Source organism: Chionomys nivalis, chromosome 9, assembly GCF_950005125.1.
Source record: "Chionomys nivalis chromosome 9, mChiNiv1.1, whole genome shotgun sequence".
Taxonomy (NCBI): domain Eukaryota; kingdom Metazoa; phylum Chordata; class Mammalia; order Rodentia; family Cricetidae; genus Chionomys; species Chionomys nivalis.
In genome coordinates, this window is record NC_080094.1 from 14,625,285 (window position 1) to 14,631,284 (window position 6,000).

A 6,000-nucleotide genomic window follows, 5' to 3' on the forward strand; every position below is an offset into this window, starting at 1 on the left:
GCTGCCAGGGAGTAAACCAGACTCGACTCCCCACCTTCAAACTTTCTAAAAGGAAATTCTGGAATGAAAATGTCGGCACTAAAGAGACAGAACAAAGCGAGGAGAGTGTCGACAGCTGTGGAATTGAAATGATGGATAAACAGCAAATGTCTTCTGTATGTCTGAACTTTTTTAGTAAGAAAAAGAAAGGAGAGAGAGAAAGAGAGAGAGGAGAGAGAGAGAGAGAGAGAGAGGACAGAGAAAGCAAGGTGGTAATAATGGCAGTTACGATCTCTCCCAGGCAGGACTGCTGCCTCCAACAGGACCTGACATGCCTGACATGATGCTTGGCACATAGTAGGGCTCAGCTAGAACTGCACCCAAACCCTGGCTCTGCCTTTCCTATTTGCATGACCTTGGGCCACCTCCCCTTGAGCCTCAGACCACCTACCGCTGAGGTGAGGCTAATGGGACACATGCTGACCGACAATGTGGCCATCAGTCCTTTACCTCAACAGCCACCAACAGAGAGGACATTTATTTATTTATTTATTTATTTATTTATTTTTATTTATTTATTTTTTTGGTTTTTCGAGACAGGGTTTCTCCGTAGCTTTTTGGTGCCTGTTCCGGAACTAGCTCTTGTAGACCAGGTTGGCCTCGAACTCCCAGAGATCCGCCTGCCTCTGCCTCCCGAGTGCTGGGATTAAAGGCATGCGCCACCACCACCCGGCCAGAGAGGACATTTATTGAGAAACAGGGTGGAGAGGAAACGAAACAGCGGAAATAAATGTGGCGTACCGTGCCAAATGTAGAGAAGGCCAGGGATGGGGTAGTGAAGGAATCCGCCAGGCTACACAAAGATAAAAGAGATGTGTTGAAATTCACTGCTAGAAAGTGACAGGTGTGTTCTCAGAGAGAGGACCACGCTGCTGCTAGGTGGGTGTGCTTTTACAGCAGCCGAGGGAGGAGAGCTTAGCCTTATCATTGAAGGACTCCCAGGTAAACTGATATTGGAGCCACAGGTGGGTCGTTAAGTTGTTAAATAGTAATCTTTATGAGTTTTTTTTTTAGTCTGGCCACTGGGGTAAGGCACTGTGGCACTGGGGTTAGGCTCCAGGTGTTTGTGTAAGACACAGTGGACCCAACTCCAAGTGGTTGCAGCCTGATTGTTAAAGTGTGGGAATTTTTATTTTTGATCTTTTGTGTTGTAGGAGGCTGCTTGTTCGTTTCCCAGCTGCTCAGACTCCTGAAATCACCACACAGAAACTGTATTAATTAAATCACTGCTTGGCCCATTAGCTCTAGCTTCTTATTAGCTCTTATATCTTAATTTAACCCATTTCTTTCGTTTGTGTATCACCAGGAGGCTGTGGTTTACCAGGTAAAGTTCCGGTGTCTGTCTCTGGCGGGGCTACATCTGTCTGAGTGGCTGGGAAATGAACAAGCGGCCTCCTACAACACTTTTGTCTCTATATTTCCCCCTTGACAGATCAGCAAATGGCAAAGATTATCTTTCTTCTGGGGCTGCCTCAGAGCTGAGTAGGGATGATGGAACCCTAATTAGCATCGCTAATCTACCATTGGATCATAGGACAGTGTCATGGTTAATACTGACTGACAACTTCTCGGGTTAGAATCACTAATGAGAGATGCTTCTGGGCATGTCTGTAAGGGACTGTGCAATCAGGTTCACTGAAGGGGGAAGACACACCTGACTGTGCACAGCACCATTCTATGGGTTGGGGTGTTGGACTACATGAAAAGTCGAAAGCTAAGTGAACACCAGCTCTCATTTCTCTCTGCTTCCTGACCACACATGCAATGTGTCCAGACATCTCAAGCTTCTGCTCCCTTGACTTCCAGGTACACCCTGATTGGACAGTACCCTCACCTAAACCAATCAACCTCTCCTTCCTTCAGCTGATTTTGGTCACCGTAACTAGAAAAGTAACAAGGAGGAAGTTAGTACCAGGAGTGGGGTACTAAATGTGATGAAGCCTTGTGGTTCACAGGACCATGAAACAAGTTTTCAGGAGAAATGTAGAAGAATTTGTAGCTTTGGGCTAGAAAAAAGCTCTTGAATGTTGCAAGCAGAGATTAATGAGCCATTCTGGTGGGAGTCTGGAAGAACAGAATGCTGGGAAAATGCAGGCAGTAGAGACCTGACTCAAAAGGTTTCCAGTGTGCTCCAGTTTCCTTTCTATTGAGATGATGAAACCCTTGACCAAAATCCACCTGAGAAAGAAAAGAGTTAGTCGGGCGGTGGTGGCACACGCCTTTAATCCCAGCACTTGGAAGGCAGAGGCAGGCGGATCTCTGTGAGTTCGAGACCAGCCTGGTCTACAAGAGCTAGTTCCAGGACAGGCTCCAAAACCACAGAGAAACCCTGTCTCGAAAAAACCAAAAAAAAAAAAAAAAAAAAGAAAAGAAAAAGAAAGAAAGAAAGAAAGAAAGAAAGAAAGAAAGAAAGAAAGAAAGAAAGAAAGAAAAGAGTTGATTTCAGCTTTTATTTTCAGGTCAGAGTCCTTCACTGAGGGAAGTCAGGGCAGGAACTCAAGCAAGGCAGGAACTTGAAGCAGAAACCATGGAGGACTGCTATTTTTTCTGGCTGGATCTCTGACTCACACACAGATTCATGTTTAGATAGTCTCCTTATAGAGCCCGGGACCACCCACCCAGGAAATTGTGCTGCTCACAGTGGGCTGGGCTCTTCTACTTCAGTTAAGATAATCCTTCAAAGGCATGTCCATAGACAAACCTGATAAAGACAACCACTCAGTGGAGATTTCCCTTTCCAGCTCTAGCTAGAATTTCTATTGCTGTGAAGAGATACCATGACCATAACAACTCTTTTAAAGGAAAATATTTAATTGGGGCTAACTTACAGTGTCAGAGGTTTAGCCCATTATTGTCATGGTGAGACATGGTGGCATGCACACAGACATGATGCTGGATCCCTAGGCAACAGGAAGTGGTCTGAGACACTGGGCATAGTTTGAGCATATATGAGACCTCAAAGCCCACCCCCACAGTGATACACTTCCTACTTCAACAAGGCCACACCTCCACTCCCTATGGGCAAAGCATTCAAACACATGAATCCATGGGATGTATACCTATTCAAATCACTACAGTCAACTTGACAATTAATGCTAACTGGACAGAGGGATACAAGGACTCCATAAGGAACTGGGTTATTCTTGTTACATTCTAGCAGAGAATCTGGTTGGATTCTGCCCCATCTTAAAACTTGAGTGAGGTTGTATGCAGGAGTCGTGGGTTTAATTGTTTGGTGGAGGAAATTTCCAGACAGACGAGAACTCAGGCTACACACGAATATTGATTAATGCTCTCAGTCAGACCGCAGTCAGAGGGAGAAAAGGGCGGAACAAAGAGTCGATGACGTGGCTCAGAACAGGAAGGCCTCCAATCTGACAACCAGAACTCAGTCCCCAGGACCTACATAGTGGAAGGGCAGGCCTGACTCTTACAGATTGTTCTCTGCCTTCCTAAACTAATGTAATTGGAGGAAGGTGTGGATGGCTCAGTGGTTAAGGGCCCTTCCTGCTTTTCCAGAGGACCAGGGTTCAATTCTCAGTATCCACAACAGCAGCTCATAACCACCTGTACTCCAGGGGATCAGATTGGTGTCTCATGTGGGTCCTGTAGGTACTTACAGACACACATGAAATGGAGCGCAAAGACATCAAAAGGTGGGAGCAAGCTTAACATTACAGGCAGGGCAGGTTTGAAAGCCACAGTCATTATTGAAGAGAAACCTGGTCCTCCTTACTGTGGGTTTGAAGTACAGGGCTTTTTATTTTCATCTTTTTACTGTACAGAGGCTTGAAGACTCTGAATTTACACTTTTGGACAGTCCGTGTTGGAACTCTGAAAGACTGTGGGAGTTCAGACATCGGGCAGTATGGATTTTGCATCATGAGACAGTCATGAGCCTGTGGGAAAGGTGTCCTGAGGGATTCATGGTTGCAGCTTTAGGAATGACACGCTAGGGTTGTGATGATTGATATTGATTTTTAACATCTTGTCTAGAATCACCAAGCTTCTGGCTTTATACATGAGGGGTTATCTGGATTAAGTTAACTAAAGAGAGAAGACCCACCCTACGTGTGGTGGCTCCATTTCATGTGCTGAGGTCCTGACTGCATTAGAAATTCTAAAGCAGCCAAGCACGAGACTCCATCTGCCTCTGCTTCCTGACTATGGGTGCGAGGTGACCCGTCAACTCAGGCCCCTGCCCCTGTGAATTCCCTGCCCCGACAGCCTGCGCTTCCAAACTGTGAGCCAAAAGAAACGGTTCCTTCCTTAAGATGTTTTTGCCAGGTATTTTCACACAGCAACTAGAAAATTAACTAACACAGGTAGGATGGTATAGAATTCTCCAGAAGTGTGCCAGAGAAGGGGGGAATAGCTACTACAAGAAGCGGAAGGCCAGATTGTGGGACCACCATTTAGCAATAGAGAGACCTTCAGTGGTGGTAACAACTGGCGACTCTGAGATGATGGTGACAATGGTCGATAACTCTGAGGTGGTATATTAGTCGGGGTTCTCTAGAGGAACATGGCTGGTAGAATGAATCTATCTATATAGAAGGGGGAAGTATTAGAATGGCTCACAGGCTGTGGTCCAGCTAGCCCAACCGTCCTGTCTCCCGACGGAAGGTTTAGAATCCCATGGTTGTTCAGTACACGAGGCTGATGTCTCAGTTGGAATTTAGTATACCCTGGAACTCTGAAGAAGTGGGCTCTAATCCCAGTGAAGCAAGACCAAGAGCGATCAGGCCAACAGCAAGCGCTTCCTTCTTCCACGTCCTTTATATAGGGCTGGCAGCAGGAGGTGTGGCCCAGAGTTAAAATGAATATTCCACTGCATGGTGGCGCACACCTTTAGCCCCAACACTTGGGAGGCAGATGCAGGAGGATCTCTCAGTTCGAGGCCAGCCTGGCTACAAAGCTAGCTCCAGGACAGCCAGAGCTGTTACATAGAGAAACCCTGTCTCAAAAAGCAAAAACAAACAACAAACAACAACAAAAAAGAGATGGATAGTCCTACCTCAAAAGGTTTGGATTTAAGGTGGATTTTCCCACCTCAAATGATTTAATTAAGGAAAAAAAAATCCTTTGCAGGCATATCCAGCTACTTGGGTTTCAGTTAATTCCAGATGTGGTCAAGTTCACAACCAAGAATAGCCACGACCAATGGTAATGGTTGTTATCTCTGATGGCAATGGCCTGAGACAGTATAATCTGGACCTTAATATCATGTTGTCTGGAAGATAACAATTTGCATTGGCTAGTTTTTATGTCAACTTGAAACAAGCTAGGGTCATCTGATAAGAAGAAACCTTAATCAGGAAAATGGCTCCATGGGACTGACCTCTGGAAAGTCTGTAGGGAATCTCTTAATTGATGACTGACATGGGAGGGCCCAGCCGATCATGAGCGGAGTCACCTCTGAGCTGGTGGTCCTGGGTGCAGAAGAAAGCAGGCTGCGTAAGCCACACGGAGCAAGTCAGTAAGCAGCACCCCTCCAGGGCTTCTGCTTCAGTTCCTGCCTCCAGGTTCCCTCTCTGAGTTCCTACCACGGCCTCCCTTGGTGATGGACTTACAAAAGCTATAAGATGAAATAAACCTTTTCCTCCCCAAGTTGCTTTAGGTCATGGTGCTTTATCCCAGCAATAGATCCCTAAGACACTGACGACAGAAGGTTAAGTAAGCAGGGGCTGGAAATATAAAACAGGATGAATAACAGCAAGAAAGGGGCCATGGGAAACAAGAGAGTCCAAATCCATCTGGAGAAGTTGCCCAGGAATTGTCCCAGCCAGGAATTCTGGAAGAAACAACTTGACTCGCCTTGGAGAAAGCAGGGACTAAAAATACAGAATAGAATACAAAACCCTGCTAGGAAGACAATGGAGGCCAACCATGACCATGCCAGTTTTCCAGAAAAATGACTGGGCATACAAGCTGTGAGAGGAAGAACAGAGCAGTGAACCA